Raw genomic sequence first — 21842 nt, 5'->3', positions numbered from 1 at the left:
GCCAGGGGCAGGTCCTGCCCGGGCTCTGGAGAGACGGCGGGATCCACGGCGGCCCTCGGCCCCGGTCCCCTCCCGCCTGGTCCCACCGGCAGCCACGGGCCGGCCACCCCGCGCAGTCCCTGCGTCCCCCTCCTCCACAGTCGGCCCACCCAGAGCAGGCCTTTGCCTTCTGGGAGACCCGCAGATGACGCTGCGCTTCCGGCCGGCCCCAGCCCACGTGCGAGGCCTTTTCTTTCTTTGCCGAGTGTTCAGTCCCCGGCGCTGCCCACAGAACCTCTTTGTTCTGCGCCCAGCCCGGTCACTGTCCCACCACCGTGGGCAGGGGACAAAGGGCAGCAAGTGGCCTGAGTCACTGCTGACCGGGCAGCCCTTCCCCGCCCTGTGTCCAGCCTCGGTCTCCCTGTCCAAGGTCTCTGGGTTGAGATTTGTGTTTCCATTTTTTTAAAAAAATATATCTTTATTGATTTCAGAGAGAGGAAAGGAGAGGGAGGGAGAGAGAAACAGCAATGATGAGAGCCACTGACCGGCTGCCTAGCCCCCAACCCGGGCCTGTGCCCCGACCGGGAATCGAACCCCGTTCGCCTGGGTCCTAGGTCGATGCTCAGCCGCTGAGCCAGGCCCGGCCGGGCCCCTTTTTTTTTTTGGTTAATCTCCACTTGAGGATATTTTTTCCATTGAATTTTAGAGAGAGAGAGAGATAGGGAGAGAGGGAGGGCGGGGTGGAGAGAGAGAGAGACGCCCGTGTGAGAGACACATCCACCGGCTGCCTCCTGCACACGCCCCGACCGAGGCCAGGGATCGAACCCGCAACCCAGGTTCCTGCCCTTGACGGGGAATCAAACCTGCGACCCTCCGGTGCGCGGGCCGACGCTCTGACCGCTGAGCCACACCCGCCAGGGCTGTGTGTCCCCTCTGACTGCCCCTCCGCCCCCCTCCCCTCCCCTCCCTCTTTCCCTTTCTCTCCCCCCCACCCCCTTCTCTTTGGTGTCGGGAGGGGACCAAGGAGGTGAGCAGGGAGACCTGCTTCAGGAACCTCCCTGACCGTGAGCTGGAAACACGGGGCCTGCGGGGGAGACGGACGATCTGAGACGAGGGGCTCAGCCCTGCTCCCCAGGCCGTGGCTTCCGTCAGACCCCCCCCACGTGGGGCCGGTGGTGGTGGGCGTGCTGACTGGTTAGGCCAGCGGCTGGATGGCCACGGGGGGCTTTGGGTCTGGGCCTGGGCTAGCCTGGGTGACCTCTAAGTGTCCCTCGCTGGTGACGATTCTCTAGAGAGGAGTAACATAAAATTCCCCGTCCGTCCCTCTGTCCTTCCCTCCCTCCCTGCCTCAGTGATGCGTGTGGAGCCGTATAACCCGGGCGCTGAGCCGGACTCGACGCACACACACGGGAACAGGAGTAAATACGTTACGGGCTCGGGAGGAACACGCTCGGTTTCGAGTGAGATCGTGGGCAGGACGTGCTCGGGTGGGAGGCAAAGGCCCAGGTGGAAACCCGGGCACCTGGGCTCCAGGAGCCCACCCCCGGGGGACAGGGTGGGGGGGCCGCGGAGGGCGCTGTGTGGCGCCTGCGGAGAAAATGCCCGCGGGGAACCGCACCGGGAGCAGGGCCGCTGGCTGTGACCGCCCTGTTGACCGAGTGAGAACCCGGGTTCCGTGTGGTGCCCGCCTGTGGGTGGAAATGCCGCGATCAGGGGCTCGCGGAGCCCAGCCCGTGGCTCCGCCGGGAGCCACGCCTCAGCGCCCGCTCCTTCAGGGCTTGTGGCGACTTTAGGGAACGTGCCGACCGCGGCAATGACGGGTAACGGTGACGAGGGGCTGGGTTTTCGAGCGCCCGGTGTCATCTCCTCCCAGGCCGGGCTGAGCCGGTGGCCTTTCAAACAAGCACCTCTTTATTGCCGAGCGTCCCCGGACCACAGTGGCCTTTGTGACGGGACAGTGGGCCTCTCGGGTGCCGCGTTGCCGGTCCGGGTGCCGTCCCTCCGAGGGGGTGGGCTTCCTGCTGTCTGGGCAATCTCAAATGGCAGTTCCTGACCTTCCAGGCTGGACAACAAAGGGATTTTCATTGTCCGGAGACTTGCTCGGCCCAGGCCTGCCCGGTCTTGGTCACACTGCGGGGTGACCTTCAGGCGGGGACTGCTTGGAAGGTCTGGGCACCGAAGCCACTTTCTTCAGGGACAATGGGACCCCAAGTGCCAGATTTCTCAATCCCCGGCTTTGCTCTCTGTGCCGTTCAAAACCCGTGGGAGTCTGAAGTGGACTGAATCGGAACAAGGGGCCTTTAGCCCCGGGCGAGAGACCACGTAGGGTGGCGCGTGGCCCCGGTCCTCAGGCTGGTCACAGGGCTGGGCCCGGGCCGCCAACCCTGCACAGTCATGCCGGCCTTCTCACTCAGACGCGTCACGAGGGCTTGGGGACGTGGGAGAGGCCGCGGCCGATGGGGGCACCCGGGGGGTGAGCTGCAGCTTCCGCGGGCCCCCGTGGGCCTGACCTCCTCACGACTTTCCTGGCCGCCGTGGCTCCAAGTCACTGGCAGGAGTGTGAGTAAAATCTCGCCCCCGTGCCACACGGAGCAGCCGGAATGTCACACGGCGGAGAGGAATGTGGCAGGTGCCCGCGCACAGGGACAGGAAACATTTTGGGGGGCAGGGGGTGGGCAGAGCAGCCGCCGAGAGGGCGGCGGGGCCGGGCGGGCGGCCTGGTGACCAGGGGGCAGAGAACACATCCGCCTGCTTGCAGGTCACCCCAGGGAGCGTCTCCCAGTGTCTCCTGAGCAGTGGCCGGGCAGGCGGGGATCGGGAGCGGGAGCCTCGTCCGTCAGTAACCTAGGCAACGGCCGCCGGGCAGGACCGCAAGTGGGTGCTGGGTGTAAGTCCCAGCTCTGCCGCCGGTCTGGGGACAGCGGTGTCGTCTCTCCCAGCCTGTCCTCTGGCCTGTGAGGCTCGGAGCCAGCCCTCCCCCAGCAGGGGTCAGTCAGGGGTCTCGGGGTGCCCTGTGCACGCTGCGGGTGCCCCCGCCGGTGCCCAGACGGTCCCCCACCTTCAGAATCTGAGCCTGGTTAACGTTCAGGATTCCCGGGAGGGGGGCACCCAGAGGCTCCTTCCAGGAAACTGAAAACTCATGAGATGTGTTAGTAACTGCGGGGAGGCAGCACTGCAGGGGGGCGGGGGGGGGCAGGGGCAGGTGGGGTGGGAAAGGGGCAGGTGGGGGGGCAGGGGCAGTTAGGGGAGGGCAGGGGCAGGTGGGGGGCAGGGGCAGGTAGGGGGGGCAGGGGCAGGTAGGGGGGCAGGGGCAGTTAGGGGAGGGCAGGGGCAGGTAGGGGGGCAGGGGCAGGTAGGGGGGGCAGGGCAGGTGGGGGGCAGGGCAGGTAGGGGAGGGCAGGGGCAGGTAGGGGGGCAAGGGCAGGTAGGGAGGGCAGGGGCAGGTGGGGGGGCAGGGGCAGGTGGGGGGCAGGGGCAGGTAGGGGAGGGCAGGGGCAGGTGGGGGGCAGGGGCAGGTAGGGGGGGCAGGGGCAGGTAGGGGGGCAGGGGCAGTTAGGGGAGGGCAGGGGCAGGTGGGGGGCAGGGGCAGGTAGGGGGGGCAGGGCAGGTGGGGGGCAGGGGCAGGTAGGGGGGGCAGGGCAGGTGGGGGGCAGGGCAGGTAGGGGAGGGCAGGGGCAGGTAGGGGGGCAAGGGCAGGTAGGGAGGGCAGGGGCAGGTGGGGGGGCAGGGGCAGGTGGGGGGCAGGGGCAGGTAGGGGGGGCAGGGCAGGTGGGGGGCAGGGGCAGGTAGGGGGGGCAGGGCAGGTGGGGGGCAGGGGCAGGTGGGGGGCAGGGGCAGGTGGGGGGCAGGGGCAGGTAGGACGCCAGTTGCTCCCCAGCATCACCTGCAGGTAGGGCAGGCGTCTTCTGCCATCTCCCTGAGAAGACACTGAGACAGCCCAGGTCTCCACACAGCCGGTGACCGGCAGGCTCAGGTGACCACCCTGCTGTCCTCGGTCTCCGCCCGGGGCTCCGGCTATGGGCAGGGTCCCCCGAGGGCAGGGAGGGAGCACTGGGTGCCTTTGGGAGGTGGGGGAGGCCTGGTCAGATGGATGCCCGTGACAGGGGTGCTGGGGAGGGGCCCCCTGGGGACCCATGCCTGGGCCCGAGTCTCCTCAGGGCCGACCAGGGCTGGGGGCTGGGGGCTGGGGTCCGGGTCCAGGAGTGAGTGAGGCAGGGGGAGCAGTGGGCAGGTCACTCCCCGTTTCCCTTGTCACCTGGGGCAGGCCCACGCCTCTTCCTCCCGTGGAGCGAGGGGCGGGTGGAGCGGTGGTTGGCCCACGGAGCCCCTCACGCGCCGTGGACGTTAACGAGCGGCCTCCCTGTTCCGGGTGCCCGGCCGGGCGATGAGGGAGCCGGGGGACGAGATGGAAACCCTTTCCCCCCAGGGGCTCACCCTCCCGAGGGGAGAGGAAAACCAACCACAAATAAATAGAAACGTGGCAAGTTCGCGGCGACACGTGTGTGAAGAACACAAGGCCGGCCACAGATGGGGCCCTGGGTGGGCAGATGTCACACGTTAAGCCGTAGTCGGGGTTGGAGGTCCAGGAACAAAGCAGCAAGAAGAGCCCAAGGCCCCCCCGCGGCGGAAACCACTGTAGGGAAACCACTGAGCAGCGGAGCCACCTGGGCCACCGTCTCAGCCACGCAGCTGGGGCGTGGATGGGAGGCCCCAGAGTCCGTTTAGTTACTTCTGGCAAGTTGGTGGGTCGCACAGTAGTGGGGGTGACGGGTGCCTGAGACAGCGGAGGGAGTGGCCGCGGGTGTGGGAACCTGGAAACCTTAGGAGCCGCGACGTGGGGTCTCAGCCGGAAGCTCAGTGCCAGACGCCAGCTCAGCACTCACCCTGCGGGTCACGCCTCTGCCAGGTTGCTGGAAGTGGGGGTGTTTATTTCTGATCTACAGATGGGGAAACTGAGGGCCGAGGGAACAGGAGCCACAAAGTACTAAAACCGGTGAATACGGGGGGGGCTGGGAGGCAGGGCCACCTATAGGTGGGGTTCAGGTTCTTGGGCACCTGCTTCCCCTTCCGTCACCTTGGTCCCTGTAGGTGATGGAAGGGGACCGTGGGCATTGATTGCCCTGCTCCGTGCCAGGCCTGGTCCTGTGAGCGCTCAGCACACCTGCCCACAGTCAGCGACCCGAGTCCCAGGGCTGGTGTAGAAATACCGGGGCCGGGGGCGGGGCGGGCGGGGGGGTGGCGCAGAAACTCCTCCGCCCTGCCCTTGCTCAATCGGATGGTACAATTATAGCTCCTCAGAAGTTTCCGGACGCGCACGGATGTCGGGCTGCCCGCCAAGATGAATTGTCTCTGCCGCGATCGCTCTGACCTTGCAGGCGGGAGGTGTTCTCAGAGCTCAGGCCTATTGCCCCTACTCCCCCGGGAGCTGGGAAAACGAACCCCTCGTTCTCACCTGGATCGTTCACGCCTCCTGTTTACCTTGAGTGGGGGGGAGGGGAGAAGGGGACGTGGTGGGGACCCCACTGCAGGCATTTCCATAACTGGACCTGTCAGGTGGCCGCCCACCCCGCAGCATGTCCATGGCCTCCATGTGGTCAGTATCTGGGCTCCAGGGGCCGCAGGGGAGGGGTGAGGGGGTCCCAGGGAAGTGGGGGCTCCGGGGTGGGGAAGGACGCTGGTTGGAGGCCTCGCTGGCCCCTTGGGCTACCACAGTCTCAGGCCTGACAAGACTCCCTGCAGGAACTTGGGGGTATTCCTCACCTTCCCCGGCCTCCGTGTCCTCAGCTGTCCCCCTGCCCACCTGCCGGGCTCCGTGGGCAAGGCCTAGAGACCCACAGGGGACACGTGAGAGTCAGGGAGAGCTCACAGCCGACAGCCATCAGGAAGGTCAACGTGGTCAGCAGGCCCGCGGGCATTTAGCTCAGGGGCCAGGCCTGTGTGACACCCTGACGGGTCAGGAGGCCCGGACGCAGGAGGGGCTGTGTTAGGAGGTTAAGTCACCAGGGGGGAAGGGGTCATGGTCAGGACAAAGGTCAGACTTTTCAGGAGTCGTCCCTCTGAGGTGCTGGACTCGCGGGAGGCAGGATATTTTGGGTGTGGGCTGCAGGGTCTCTGCTGCCGAGAGGCCTCTGGTCCAGCGGTTCTAGCAAAGCCCACGTCACCCCCCAAACAAATGACAGTTAATGCCCCACAGTTGGCGGGAGTTCTCAGTGCTCCAGGGGCTCAGGGGACCGAGAGAGCACTTCTCAGAGGCCAGCGGGACAGGCGGGCTCGGACCTGGCCCGGAGAACCGAGGAGGGGAGGGAGGGAGGGGGACGGCGGGGAGGGTGAGCCTCAGTGACGGGGCCCTGGAGCGTCTGCTGGGAGCTGGGGTTCCGGCGGGGGGCGGGGGGGGGCTTTTAGCCACCAGGTATCTCACCTGCATGTGCCAGGTTTCCCGGGGCCAAGGCTCCCCGCTTACCCGCCACCGACCGGCTCCTCCCTGCAAAACGATTTCCCCTTCGAGGCCCATCCCACGGCCTTAATTCCGCCGCCTCCGACCCTTTGGAGCATTTAAAGGACAGTCTTCATTACCCACGCGGCTCCACGGGCTCTCTGAGATTTACCTGGAGCTCCCAAATTGATGCTCGCGGCGCTTTTCCCGTGATTCAGGCCTGTGCGCAGAGCGGCGGAAATTCAGCAGGTCCCCCCCCCCCCCGTGAGGTCGCAGGAGGGGGGGCCCCGCACGCCCCTCTCGGCTCTCACACTGTCCCCACGTGTCCCTCTCGTGGTCTAGTCGGTGTCACGTCTTTGCATTTCTGTGCTTTTTGCTGCTGAAAACGGCCCCGAGTGAGTGCAGCCCTGGGCTCCCGAGGGGGGGGGTGGGTGCCAGGCGCTCTGTCCAGGCACCGGCGGCCGCGCACCGCAGGCTGGGGGTCGCACCGATGACTCCACAGCGTATGTGCGAAGGGTCTGCAGACGGGAACGCAGGACAAGGTTGCCTGCCGATCGGCGGCTGCAGACGTGACCGGGGCCGCAGAGCCCAGCAGCCGGTCCCAGGACCCACGGCCGGCTCGGAACGCGCTAACTTGGGGTCAGGACATGACCACCCCGAATGGTGACGCTTGACTGTCTTTGGTTTGGACCAACTCTCGTTACTTCCCACATCCTGTTATTATGACTTTTGCTTGTTTTTTTGGCTACTCTTCCCCTGAGGGTATTTTTTCCATCGATTTTTCTAGAGAGAGAGGGAGAGAGAGAGACATCGATTGGTTGCCTCCCGAACTCGCTCCGACCGGGGCCGGGGCTCGAACCTGCAACCCAGGTTCACTCCCTGGCCGGGAATCAAACCTGCGGCCCCACTAACCACTGAGCCGCACGGGCCAGGCCTGTTCATATCACTTTTTTAGCACTTTAATCTTCCGAGAAGCTGGAAAACGGCTGGGTGGGGGGACCGTGGCGGGGAGGGCAGAGACCACAGACCCGGGAGCGTTAGTGACGGTCAGCACGCTGGTGACAGAGCTGGAGAGCAAGGTTTAGGTGGAAAACACCCCGTGCCTCTGGGGACCTGGTGGCACCCCGACTAGAAGCATAGGTTTGGGGCGAGCCCTGCAGCCCGGTTGCCTGGTCCACCTCTCGATGAGGCCACTTGTGGGTTCGCCCGGGGAAGGCGTCTCTTCTTACCCGTAAATTGGGATCCTGGGAGCACCCTGCTTGCAAGGTTGTCGGGAGCAGTTAAATGAGCTCACGAATGTAAAAAAAATACTTAAAATGACGCCTGGCACACAGAAAATGCTCTACGAATGTCCCCTGTAGTCATTGACCTGAGCCACGCGGACAGGATGGGACACGTGACCCAGGGCGGGCGGCCCGGCTGTCCCTCTCCCCGATGTCCCCCCCTCCGTCTCACCCACGAGAACGTCTCCCTTAGCTCCTCTCAGGCTGGAATTTTATTTCTGGACTTTCTCTGCCAGCACATCCCCAGCTGCGTGTCTCCGGAAGGAAGCCGCTTATGTCACGGTCACCCCCAGACGGGGGTCGGGAAGACAACAGGGGGACAGAGGCCACGGCCGAGGCCCCTGTCTCACCTGCAGCGACGAGCCGCAGACTCGGAGAGTGCGAATGATTTGCCCAAAGTTGTCGGACAGGCTGCCGTCCTACTGCTCCGTCCCGGGGCAGGTGTGCCTGCGGTCTGCTCCGGGGTCCTCAGGCACACGGCCTGGGCACTGGGGGACAGAGGGACACGGGCAGGTACTTTTGCTTCCCTCTTAGACCCGAGGGGATGGAGACCTGGGTGGGCTGAAGGCCCAGGTAGCTGGACGCCATCACCTGCCGTCCAGGGGATGCCACAGCCGCAGGCCCCGTGGGAAATCTCGGAAACCCTACGATGCGTTTGCTTTGTCGGGGGGCCTGCTGCTGCGTGGTGACTCGAAGCCTCTGCCCCTGCCGCCTGCCCCGTGTGCACCGTGTGCCCCCCCGGGTCCCTTGGGAGCCTTTGGGGCCCGTGGCCTGTGAGCCGGAGCAGCCGGGGCTGCGGGCGCCACAGATCTGGCCGTACGGGTTCCCACGCACTTTGGTCTCTCTTAGGCCTGACATTTGGGACAAAGGACATTGAGAGGAGCTGGAGCTGAGAGCCACCAGGCCTCTGGGGCCCTGGGTAATCGCCTCTCTCCGCTTATCTCCAACCCGGTTTCCGAAGCGGCCAAACCAGTTTTCTTGCCCCGGAGAGACCGAGAAGCACCTCACGTCCCTCAACTCCTACCCCTTCCGAGGAGCTCGTCCAAGTTCCCTCGGTCCTGGGGGACATTTTTCCTTTTGTTTCCTGGGGCTCATTCATTCATTCCTCAGTGTATTGGTCCAGAAACGGTCACAGGGCGTCGACGATGTCCCTGCTCCCGGGGAAGCGATGGGCGACCAGGCGCCGAGACTAAGTGTCCGACCTCCTCCATCCACGTCTGCCACTGGCCTGGTCCCAGCTCCGGAGACCCAGCCCTGTGATTTCGCAGCTAATTGGCGGTCTCGCCTCACCCATGATCTCCGCACCTCGGCGGCCTCTGCCCGGCTGGGGCCTGAGCCCCGGACGCGGGATGAGCCTCAGACCTGAGAGGCCGGGGCAGGCGCTTGGAGGAAAGGGGTGGGGAGGGTCGGGTTAGGCCTCGTAGGAAAGCTCCCTCTTTAAAAAAATCGATATGACTTCACGCCTACCACGTGCGCCTATTAGTAATCATCGGGAAAGCGCAAAAACAGGAATCTTTATTTTTTAATGGGACATGATTAAAGTTTAATAGCCGATGACCTCATGGAGTGGATGCCACACAATGCAGCGGAGGCCTCTGCGCCTGTGCGTAGCTTCCGGCGTTAGAAAATTACATAATTAAGTATAGATTACCGCGGGCGTGTCTTTACACATTTTATTATTCATCGGAGACTTAATAGTAATGCTCTGTCTTTATAGGCCCTTTTCATCAGATTATCTCTGATCACTTGACAAATATTAAAATATCTTCTCGTTAATTCTCCGCCGCAGTTTCGTGAACTTCCCTGATTAATGGATTAAAAGCCCACAACGCGCCGCGGTGAAGCCACACGTGGGACGTCCGGCGCTTCGCGTTCCTCCCCGGGAGAAAGCAGGTTACACCTGTCGGCTCCGCCCGGCAGGGGCGCCTTCTAATTAAGGGAGAGTCAGAGTTAAAAGGCTTCTCTCCACGTTCCCACGGAAACGAGTGGAAGTCAGGTGTGCGCCGTGGTCCTTGACCGTGGACGAGCTCGGGGTTCCCCAGCGGCTTAGTTCTCGGGGACTGACTTCGGCTCTGCGTGTGAGTGTCAAGGGAACTGCATGGATACAGGGCGTCCCCCCAAAATGTGCACACACGTCAGCAGCGGATAACTCCCTTGATTCCCACTCCTTTTCAGGTTTAACTGATTTGAAATAACGGGGGAAGCCAGACTAAGCTTTGAACAAAGAAAATTTACCCACTAGACTTTTTTTTATTTATGGGGACACGTGAAAGATAAAGCTTACGGGACAAAACCAGCAGCAGCCGAGGAATCGAGGGCCCACAGGTACCGAACGAGATGATCCTTGACGTTTGCGATTCCCCTGCTTTGTGTTATCGGCGGGGCCTGGACCCGCACGGTCATCGGTCTGCAAACAGGCGCCGACAAAAAAAAACTATTTATTTCTGTAGATTCTTTTACATGTGGACAATGAGCTGTGTGTTCCTAACCACTGACTTTATAATCATTCAAAGTGCGTGTACATTTTGGGGGGGACAAAAGTTATACACACACACACAGGTGAACCCAGTGATGGGGGGCAGCTGGGACCCTTTGCTTTAGAGACACATGCGGACGCCTTGTTACTCACATTTGGGGAGTCACGTGGCAGGATGGTACCCGAGGGCTTCAGGACCCATCTCCGGACTCTCTTTGGAGATGAATTTAACGGGGCAGGTCGGGGCGTCTTCTCGAGGATCTGTGTGCTTTGTATGGGTGACTTTTACCCTTTGTCACACCCCACAGGTTGAAGGACACCGTCTGGAACTGGGAGGTGATTCGCCCAAGTCACACCAGCCGCGGGCGGGCGGGCGGGCGTCAGGCCCTCGGCCGAGTCCAGACCCACGGCAGGCTCCAAGGCGAGCGCCCTCGAAGAGCTGAATTAGTCAGGGGAACCGGCTAACGTTGACTCGGGTAGAATATAGCGCCTCCTTCTGCGAGAACGAAACACGGATGCGGCCCTGAAGACACTTTTTTCTTCTTCATGAAACGCTGTCGTTTGGTTTAAAAAAATGACCCCAATCTTCGTTCTCGGCAGGATTCTTGAATTTCTTTCCGCAACTGAAAATGGCTCTTGGCAAGTGCTCACGTCACGGGAGAGGGGAAAGGCCACTGGTACCCAACCAGGACGTTCCCCGAGTGACTTGCCTGTGGGACCAGCCTCGACCTCTATTAACCAAAAAAAACCCCCAAAAAACAAAAACAAACAAACAAGGGCAGATGGTCGTGGAAATGAGAACCCTGGGCTGGGAGCCCCCCGACGGCGCAGACCAGGCCCCGCTCTCGTGACGGTCACCCCAGTGAGCAGTGAGTGTGCATTAAGTATCTTTTTTTTTTTTAAAAAAAGAATAGTTTATTGATTTTCAGAGAGAGTGGAAGGGAGAGGGAGAGAGAGAAACAAACACCCATCCGTTGCCTCCCTTACCTGCCCCAACCAGGGACCAAACCTGCAGCTCGGGCACGTGCCCCGACCAGGAATCGAACCCGCAGCCTTGCAGTGCTCAGGGTGGTGCTCAGCCAGCTGGGCCGCTCCAGCCGGGCACGTGAGGTATTTTTATATAAATAAATAAACAAACTGTGGGAATTATTAGTCCAAAAGGCATGCTTCTCACCGAAATAATTCTCGTTTGTTTTTCTCAGCATTACCGTCCGGAAAATGGGTGGCTGTGTCTCCCAGGTGACTAAGCTGATCCCGGCGGGGCTGCGAGTGATGTCAGACCCTGGGAATAAGGGTGGATGGAGCTGCAGTGTATTTATGTGTAATTATCACTAATTTACCATTTCGGCTGACGGCCCAGGAGAATGGTAAGTGCATCGGGTCTGTACTTAATGGGCAGTTCACGGCGGGGGCTCCTTAAAGAAACAAATTACCTAATTGATTGGTGGAAATCTGACCCCTCGGATTTGAGAAAAACGATTGTCGTTGCTTTGATCACGTTAACGAGGCCGCCGCCTGCAACTGAAACGTCCCCTCGAACGGGTGAAGGCAGGAGGTGTGGTCGGGAGAGGGCGTCGGCCCCGCACCCGGGTCCCCTGCGTGGGGCATGAGGGGCCTTTCTGGGGATCAGCACCCCCGACGCCACCTTCCGTGGTCACGACCCGCAGCCACGAGGACCGTGGCGACCGATGGGGCTGCCGCGTCCGTGTTTCAGGTCAAGGGAAGACTCGGCGAGGGGGGTGGGCGGCGGGCGGCGCGATCTTGGGGGGGGTCCCTTAGCCTCTCTAGGCTTCGGTGTCCCTTCTGCTCGGCCGGCGGTTAGGTTGCCCTCGTGGTCCCCGGGCTCGAATATCACACATTGAAAATGCAAAACTAAGGAGCGAGAGCCCGGTGAGCTCCTCTCAGCATCACCCCATCCTCTCCCCTCCCTCATCGGGAATCTTATTTATTTATTCATTTATGTTAATCTTCACCCTCGGATATCTTTTCCATTGATTTTGAGAGAGAGTGGAAGGGAGGGAGGGAGAGGGAGAGAGAGAAACTCGATGTGAGAGGCATATTGATGCCTCCTGCAGGCACCCCGACCGGGGCCGGTGGGGGATTGAACCTGCAACCCAGGTACATGCCCTTGACCGGGAATCGGGCCCGAGACACCTTGGTGCACAGGCCGACATTCTAACCACTGAGCCGCACTGGCCAGGGCCCTCCTCAAGGGCTTTAAAAGCCCTGCTATGGGCCAGCCCCATCCTTCTATGATGACAGGACACTGTAATACCAAGAAGACAAACCCCGGAGCAAAGGCGGTCATTTACATGAATAAATTCGGATCCCACTCCTATAGTCTCTTACTGCTCTCATTTCGGGGGGGGGGGGTGTTCTCATGATCAAGGGCCAGTACTTGGGAGCCCACGGTCCCAGGGGTCCTACAGGGCCCTCAGCTGCCCCATGGGAGACTCTGTTTCTGGTGGTCATTTGTGGGCGGCTCTGGCCACACCGCTTCTGACGGGAGGAGAGTCCGCTCAGGCCCAGGCTCTCTTCCTCCAACAGCGGCCTCAGCGGCCTGGCATGTCTATGGTTCTGGGAACAGAAGTGAGGCAGGTGGTGCCCAGGTTGGGGTGCCTGTGCTAGACCACAAGGCCCAGCATCGGGGTGGCCACAGGTGCCCTCTGCAGGGCCTGCGATGGGTGGAGAGCCTGCTGGTGTGCGAGGCGGCTATTGGGTGCCGTCTCCCTAAGGCTCACGGTGGTGCTGGTGAAACACATCAGTGCGTGAAAGGCTCCGGCACCCATCCTAGGCCTCCCAGGCCAGGCGTCCAGGTGTCCAGGTGTCCAGGTGTCCAGGTGTCCACCTCCACACCACTCCTCTCCTGTGGCACTGGGCTCCCCGACTCACTGGGGCTGTGAAAGGCTGAGCGTCATGCCCAAAGTCACCAAACACGCCAGGGACAGCGCGGCCACTGGGCGCAGTTTCCTCCACGACACAGGCTCTTTCCTCCGTCTCGCACGGGCTCCCTCCACCTCTTCTCCGGGCTCTGACCCAGGCAGCCTGCTGGTCCCAGGAGAACCTGCTGGAACCTGAAACGTTCCTTGGAGGCATCAGGTCTGTGTGGTGTCCCCGAGCCCCGTCTCTGTGCCGCCGTCCGAGGGCCCTCCTGCCTCAGCGTGTGCTCGCTGCCCCCAGCCTGCTCCTAGGAAGCCTGGGGGCCCAGGTGCAGAATACTCAGGAAGAATGTACACGTGTGCACATGCGTGTATTTTGTGCACATGCATGTGGCCATAGGCATGTGGAGGCGTACATGCACGCACACGCATGCACATGTATGTGCGTGGCCATGGATATGTGCGTAGATGTGCACGCGTGTGTGTGCCCGTGTGCAGGGGGCCATGTGCATGTGAACAGACTGAACAGGCCGCCGGCCCTGAGGGGGGAGCAGGAAAAGGTGGATCCAGGTCCCTCCCCAGCTAATCTCACGATCTCCTCGGGAGCCACGGGGTCTGAGGGTTTACTTGCTGGCGATGGACCTGCCGGACAGCGAGTTTACTCCCGCATGCGCTCGAAGGCACGCTGGGAATTCCATTCGCCTCTGTCTTTGGTATTTTATCAAGAAGATGTAAAAGCCGAGGTATTTTAACGTCAGAGACAACGAGGGCTGACTTTGAACAGCTCATCTTGGAGTTATCAGAGGACAGGTCAGAACCGACTGGGGACCGATCGGCAGCTAAAGGCAGGGCCGCTCCAAGGAAAAAGGTGGGGGGCAGGGAAGCGGGCAGGACCTCTTGTGATTATTCCTCGTTTTCTAGATAAATGGTTATCAAACTCGAGAAAATACGTATGGGAACCACACCGGGCACGTCTGAACGGGGAGTGGCCAACGTTGTGCTGGGACCCTGAACGCTGGGCCGTCCCCAAGTGTGGGTAACAGGACACCTGTCCCACGGGGTCGCTGGGACGTTAAATGAGGGAGCAACCCTGACGCTCAAGCACCGCGGAAAATAATAATTCAGGGGCCCGGACGGACTCAGGGAGGGCGAGAAGGTCTCCCCGTCCGCAACGCGTCTTCGCTGGCGAACCGAGGGAAACAGGACCTCCCAGGTGAACTCGGGGACCTCAGTGGCGGCTTATCTCCTGCCCCAAGGGTGGCCCAAGCTCAAGGTCGTTCCACAGGCCCCAGCGTCACAAAGGGCAGGCTCCAGAGCGACGGGGGTTATGCAACCCACAGACGCCAGGAGCCGATCGCCGCTGCTGACCCTGCCTGGAAGAGGCCTCCCGGGGCGATGGAGAGAGCGGGATGCGGGCGGGGGCCGGGGCGGGGGTTCGCTCAGCCTCCATGGCCTGAAGCTCGGTGCGGCCGCTCTCAGCCAAAGCAGGGAACTTAGCCGTTGGGAAAACGAAAACGACGGCGCCCGATGGAAACGTGCGAGGAAACGCTCAACGCCCCCAGCAAACACGGACACGCCGATTCAGGCGATTGCTCGCCCACCAAACCAGCAACAACAACAGAATTCAATGCTCACCCTTTATTTTTTAATTTTAAAAAATTTTTTAAAATCCTCAACTGAGGGTATTTTTTCCACTGCTTTTCAGAGAGTGGAAGGGAGAGAGAGAAACAGCGACTGGTTTCCTCCCACATGCGCCCCGACCAGGGCCCGGGATGGAGCCTGCAACCCGGGTTCGTGCCCTTGGCCGGAATCGAACCCGGGACGCTTCAGTCCGCAGCCGACGTGCTGACCACTGAGCCAGGCCCGCTAAGGGCCCCGCGCCTTATTTTAGGAAGGGCCAGCGGGCAGAGGGGAGTACAAGGGCGCGCACCCCTTTTAGGGGGTGGTGGGGATATTTACGTATTTTTAAAAAATTTTTAATTTTTATTTGAAATTTGTGTCAACTTTATTTTCAATTTTTATTTTTTCCCCCCTTGACTTGGCAGTATTTATTTATTTATTTATTTTTAAACTTATCTTTATTGTTGAAAGTATTACAGATGCCGTCTTCCCCCCCCATAACCCCCTCTACCCTGCCCCTGCCCCCCCTTTCCCCCCTGGGTTGACTTTATTTAAAATAATTTCAACCCATCTATTAAAAATGAGCAAGAACTCCCACTCGGGCAGGTGTCCTGATTACGCCTCACCCGGCCCCCTCCTCCAGGCAGAGCGCCGGGGCTGCTCCCTCCTGGTGAAGTGCCCTGTCCCCCCCCCCCCCAGGTCCCCAGGAGGCAGCCATCGGACTGGGTGGGCCCTGGGCGAGCTGGGGCCAGCCCCTCCCGTAATTTGGGCCTTGGCTTTGTCCCCCACAAATGAGAAGCTTGGCCAAGCTCTGGCTTCCAGGAGGTTCCGTGACGCTCACGTGGCGCCGGGTTCTGGGGACAGCCTCTCTCCGCGCCCGCGAAGCTATGTCAGAGGGACATCTTCTCGCTCCCCTCTGGGGTGACCGACAGCGACAGGACGCGTGGTCTTCCCGAGGCGCGTGCTCCGTAAGTACGCGTATCGCCGCGTCTTTGTCAGCTGCGCTGGGGAAAATAAATGATCGCCCGCCGACCTCGCCTCATAAGAAGAGCAGGGCCCAGCTTAACTGCTCTGGTTAAGAGGTCGCGACTTCGTTCCTGGGGATTAATTAAAAGAGACGGGCGGGGGGGGGGGGGCGATGTCTTTTATGGGTTAACCCATCCAGGGAAGGCCCTAAACGGTTAAATCTGCGACTGGGGAGGGGGAGGGGGAGGGGGTCACGGGAAGCCAGCCCCCCGCGATCGCAGGGAACAGGGTGTCCGGGGTGTAGTCGTCCAAACCGGCCACGTTGTCGCCGCTGGGAGACAGCGGTGATTTTGTCTGGCCCACGAACCAAAGGGTCTCAGGTTCAATTCCTGGTAAAGGCACGTACCTGGGTTGCAGGTTCAATCCCCGACCAGCTCAGCGGTTGAGCGTCGACCTGGGATCCAGGCGATCGGGGTTCGATTCCCGGTCGGGGCACATGCCCGGGTTGGGGGCTGCAGCCGATCAATGACTCTCATCATTGATGTTTCTCTCTCTCTCCCTCTCCTTTCCTCTCTCTGAAATCAATAAAGATATATTTTAAAAAATAATAATAAAAAAAAATAAATAAAAATCAATGGAAAAAATATCCTGGGGTGAAGGTTAACAAAACAACCACCAGAACCAGGCCGGGTTCTAGCTCCTGGCGGCAGGAGCAGCGTCATGTTCTTTTGTTTTGTTTTGTTTTCTTGTGCCCGACACAGAACCTTCCAGCCCAGGAGGGACGCACGAGGTCCCGCCTGCTGCCAGGCTCTTCCTTTCCAGCAGCAGCGTCACCTTCTCTTTGCATAAAGTCACCTGGAAATCGAGCTTAGGACGCAGACGTCCCCCGAGGACGCTCTCCGCTCATCTCCGACGATCCCCGGAGGACTCGGGGAGTCGCAAAGGGGGGCGCGACAGGCCCCCTCGCCCAGCACGCACGCCCTGGTTTCATCTACCCAGGAGGACGGGTCGCTGATATTTTTGGTAATTTGTTCAAACGGAGGGAACTCAGGAAGCTCGCAGCTGGCCCCGCGGCCGCGGCTGCATTGTGCCGTCTCGGGCTTCCCCTCGGAGGCCCTGCGTCCCCCGGGCTCGCCGGCCGGCGTTTCCTGACCCGGGGCGGCGGCCCTTTGGTGCATTTAGACGGAGGGTGTGCAGGGTCGGGCGGGAGGGGGGCCCCAGCATTGTGTGGCTGTCGCCGGGATGCCGGGGAAGCTGACGTGACGCGGAGTTTGGTGTCAGGCCAGCGAGTCCTTGTTTATTACACGCCGAGCGTCCAACTCCTTACCCAGCCGAGTGCCATGCTCCAATTTAAGACGGGAGCTCAGATATTCCTCTTAAATCCCTGGGCTAAGCTGCCTGCTGGCCGCAGGACAGAGTCGGGCCGGACGTCGCCGAGAAAGTGCACTTGGGGGCCGTAGCCGGGGGACACTGTCGTCTGTCCTGACCTCCTTTCTGCAGACAGGCCCCCAAATTTTTAAAAAATACATATGTTTTTATTGATTTTTTAGAGGGAGAGAGAGAAACATCAATGGGAGGGAATCACTGTCGATCGGCTGCCTCCTGCCCGCCCCCCCCCTCCCCGGGGATGGAGCCCACATCCCTGGCATGTGCCCCAACCGGGACTCGAACCCGTGACCTCTTGGTTCCTGGGTCGACGCTCAAACACGGAGCCACATCGGCCGGGCCGGGCTCCAAACTTCTCATGAAATTTGCTATTTATAGAAAAAAAACTGGCCCGCTGCTTGTATCTTTCCTCGACCTGCTAACCCAGGACTCGGAGCCCTTGCCTTCCCGGTTCCCGCTTTCTGTGCCGTCCGGGGCGTGGACGCGTGGAACAGACTGACAGCTGTCAGAGCGGAGGCGGCTGGGGGACGGAATGAGAGAAGGGGAGGGGATTAGCCAAAAAAAAAAAATATATATATATATATAAAATACAGGGGCACAGGAGGAGACGTTTGCTGCGGAGCCTTCTGTCCCGACCTTGGAAGCAGACCTGCCGAGGGGCCCTGAGGCCTGACCAGGCCTTGGGGGGGCTGGTTGCTAAAACAACCCCCAGTTGTCCCAGCCTGGGCCCGAGCTGGAACCCGGTCCGGGAGCACCCTAAGCCCCTCCTGTGGTGGGCTGCCTCTGAGTCCCCCAAACTGGACGTGAACACGTCCTGGGGGTTCGAGGGCCCCGTCGGTGTGGCTCAGATAATCGAGGTTTGTCTGTGTTATTAGGCTCAGTGACTGTGAGGGGGGCTGGAGGCGGAACAGGAGGAAGGAGCCTTCGGATGGCCTCTCGACTCTTTCCCTAAATATCAGGAGCATGAATCACGTCCCCCTGCAGAGTTCCCGGTGACTCAGACCCGGGCCCCAGCCTGGCTTTCTTCTCCGGGCAGGACCGGGCTTGACCTGCAGTCGGGGCATCGCTCCGCAGCTCCGAGCCAGGAATTTATTTGTCTTCGTGTTTGGTGCGGGGGGTGGGGGTGGATATCTAAACCCCAGAACGTCACCGAACAACATTTCAGTGCAGGTGCCCTGGAGCCCGGGACGTTTCCTTTGCAAAAGTCAGAAAACTGCTTTCCGAGTCTCGGCTTTGCCGGGGTCACTGTGCCTCCCCAGCCCGGCCGTGAACCCCAGGCCCGGGCTCTGCCCTCCCCCCCGGCCCAGCCTCTGGGTGTCGTCCGCCATCCCTTCCAGGGACCCGGTGACTCAGAAGAAGGCAGAACACCGGTCAGACGGGCCCACTGCCCAGGACGGGGGCCGCGCAGGACAGTGGTGACACTGGGGTCATGGCCGGTTATCACAGAACTGGGGCGGGAGACCGGGTGTCCTGGTGACTAGTTTAGAGGGTTGCTTCCCCCCGCGGAGGGCGCACTCGGATCCTGGATATAAATTTCCAAACATCAGCCTGCACCCGGTGGTTCCTGTTGGCCAACGTCTCCAGGGCGCCTCCGGGTGCCGGGGCTGCTTGCACTGCCGGCCTGGAGGGGGGTCGGGGTTCGTGGTCCTCAAACCGACACCCTCGTTTCTCTTTTTAAATGTATTTACTTACTGAATTTTTTAGGGTACAGGTTTCAAGGGTGCAACTCAACAAAACATCTGCACACTGCATGGTGCGCCCAGCGCCCCCAGCAAAGTCTCTCCGTCCCCACTTTTCCCTCCTCTGCCCACCCCCCGACCCCACCCCCTTCCCTCTGGCCGTCACCACACCGCTGCGGGTGCTGTGGGTTATGCACGTTTCCTTAGCCAGTCCCCCCACCTTCCCGCCCCCGCCCCCTGACCGCTGTCAGTCTGCTCCACACACCCAGGCCTCTGTTTCTGTTTCGTTCCCCATTTGGTTTTGTTCATCAGATTCCCCGTGTGAGTGAGCTCGTGGGACACTGGTCTTTCCCTGACCGGCCCCTTTCACCCAGCAGCACCCTCTCCAGGCCGCACGGTGACCCTCGGGCTTCACCACCATTCCTCCCCTTCCTTCTCCAAACTGGGGGGCTCTCTGGGGCCTCGGAGGGGCTTGTGCTAATTTCCTTGAGTCACTTACACATTCGAGTGGTGGTGACAGGGGACTTGGCCGAATGTGGGTCCCTCTCCCAGACCTTTTTTCATAGAAAGAGGTGGAGCTTTGGAGAAATGGGTCCTCAGCCCACATCATCAGGAATATTTACCGGGAGCCAGCATTGCTGTGATCAGAGGCGCGGGCCCTTGAACGGGGCTGTCGGGGTTCAAGTCCCTGAGCCCCTCACACGAGAGGTGACAGCTTCCACATCTGGAGCACTGGCAGGATATAGCAGCCGCCTTGCCGAGTTCTCATGACCATTAGTGGGCTGGTGCCGTGAAGGGTTTAGCTCAGCGCCGGCTTAAAACGACCGACATGAATAGGTGTACCATGCGGAACAGGTGTGCATGCGGAACAGGTGTGCATGTGGAACAGGTGTGCATGTGGAACAGGTGTGCATGTGGAACAGGTGTACCGTGTGGAACAGGTGTGCATGTGGAACAGGTGTACCGTGTGGAACAGGTGTGCATGTGGAACAGGTGTGCCGTGTGGAACAGGTGTGCATGTGGAACAGGTGTGCCATTTGGAACAGGTGTACATGTGGAACAGGTGTGCCGAGTGGAACAGGTGTGCCGTGTGGAACAGGTGTGCATGTGGAACAGGTGTGCATGTGGAACAGGTGTGCATGTGGAACAGGTGTGCCATTTGGAACAGGTGTGCATGTGGAACAGGTGTACCATGTGGAACAGGTGTGCCGTGTGGAACAGGTGTGCCGTGTGGAACAGGTGTGCATGTGGAACAGGTGTGCATGTGGAACAGGTGTACCATGTGGAACAGGTGTGCCGTGTGGAACAGGTGTGCCGTGTGGAACAGGTGTGCATGTGGAACAGGTGTGCATGTGGAACAGGTGTGCCATTTGGAACAGGTGTACCGTGTGGAACAGGTGTGCATGTGGAACAGGTGTGCATGTGGAACAGGTGTGCATGTGGAACAGGTGTGCATGTGGAACAGGTGTGCCATTTGGAACAGGTGTGCATGTGGAACAGGTGTGCCATTTGGAACAGGTGTGCTGTGTGGAACAGGTGTGCATGTGGAACAGGTGTGCATGTGGAACAGGTGTGCCATTTGGAACAGGTGTACATGTGGAACAGGTGTGCCGAGTGGAACAGGTGTGCCGTGTGGAACAGGTGTGCATGTGGAACAGGTGTGCCATTTGGAACAGGTGTACATGTGGAACAGGTGTGCCGAGTGGAACAGGTGTGCTGTGTGGAACAGGTGTGCATGTGGAATAGGTGTGCCGTCTGTGTGGGGCCCTGATGGGAATTTGGTGGCCAAGAGGAGGGCTTCAGATGGGTGGACTTTAGGCGGCAGCTCCTGGGCCACCGTGTGGGAACCACCTTGTGCAGTCTACCTGCCTGCCCATCAGATGGGCTGGGTCTCAGTGCCCCTTGGAGAGGAAGGTGCTGGCAGCAAGGCTGGGCCTCCCCTCTGGAGTGTTTCCTACGAATGCTCAGCGTCCACTCTCCACCCCGACACACATCCCCGTGACCTCCCTGTCCTCTGTGACCAGCAGTGGCTCGACTACTCCAGGGCCGTGTCCCTCCACCGCCGAGCCGCTCTGGGGGGGAGCCTGCGGGAGGCGCACACAGGCGGCATCCATGGCCCTGGAGGTCACAGCGTCCCCTCCACGCAGGACCCTGTGGTGGTGGCTCACCACGGCTCCGAGCCTTTCCCAGAGCTGGTGCCGGGCAGCGTGTTTCTGGGTTACCGGACGTGTGTCCCCGTGGAGCAACGTGGCTGGCTGGGTCATGGCCTCCGCAGTCCCGTGTCCCGTCTGCACCGCTGGCAAGGGCTCCGTCCAAGCTCTGCCTCAGATGGCTTCTGGGAGCGGCGGTGGGTTTCAGGGCTGTTTTTCCATCTCGTGAGCAGGGACTGCGTCTCCCTCGGCCTCCCTGGCACGTGGCCAGTGCACGCTCCGCAGCTGTCTCCTTTGTTTATTGCGGTAAATGCACGGAACACGGTATTTATCATTTTAACCATTTGTAAGTGTGCAATTCTGCGGCATCGGACACATTCACAATATTGCGTAATATTGCGAATGTGCCCGAACCTTCCCAGCCTGTCGTCCGCTCGGTCCCCTCCCCCACCCCGCACCCTCGCTCTGCTCCGTCTCCAGGGATTTGTCAAGGGCTATTTCTTGAACGGACTTTTAAATCGATAGACTATCTGAGACCAAGGTAGCTGAACGTACGCCGGGCACCCTCCCCGGCTGACGGAAGGGAGCTTACAGACACCCTGCAGTACCAAGGTGCCCCTTTCGGAGCGCAGAGCCGACTCCGGACGTGCCCACATTCCCGCTCTGCCCTTCCAGTGTCACTGTGTGGCTGTGGCCGTGGCTCCCGGGCAGCGCTGCTCGCGGTGGTGACAGAGCTGCGTGAAAGGCCTCATCCCCTCCCCACCCAGGCGCCCCCTCAGGGCTGGGGGCTCGCCCTCGGGTCAGGGGTCTGGCTTATTTATTTTCGGGCTCCCGGCCGGCGAGCATGGGGGGTGTAAACTCATCACCGCCTGCGGTCCTGTCTCTCCTTGGTGGCTGGTGGCTGGGCCCTCAGATGCCGCGGCACCAACGCCTGGTGGGTGGCGTGTGCGCACGTGGGTCCGGGTGAGCTGCAGGCGGAAACATCGTCCGT

The 21842-nt window shown here is 60.9% G+C and overlaps 1 long non-coding RNA gene across 1 annotated transcript in view; it reads left to right on the top strand.

The window, feature by feature from the left end:
- LOC308561393 overlaps nucleotides 1–17579 on the top strand; it is a 54838-nt gene extending 37259 nt beyond the window's left edge. The window contains exons 2-4 of the long non-coding RNA XR_013999475.1: nucleotides 10480–11040; nucleotides 11374–11538; nucleotides 16398–17579. This is a non-coding gene — a long non-coding RNA (uncharacterized lncRNA). The remainder of the gene's footprint in view (nucleotides 1–10479; nucleotides 11041–11373; nucleotides 11539–16397) is intronic.
- Nucleotides 17580–21842: the final 4263 nt, after the last annotated feature.

This window comes from Miniopterus schreibersii, assembly GCF_964146895.1.
Source record: "Miniopterus schreibersii genome assembly, chromosome: 9".
NCBI classification, from domain to species: Eukaryota; Metazoa; Chordata; class Mammalia; order Chiroptera; family Miniopteridae; genus Miniopterus; species Miniopterus schreibersii.
The sequence above is the reverse complement of the archived record's forward strand: the minus strand, read 5'-3'. Positions and strand labels throughout refer to the sequence as shown.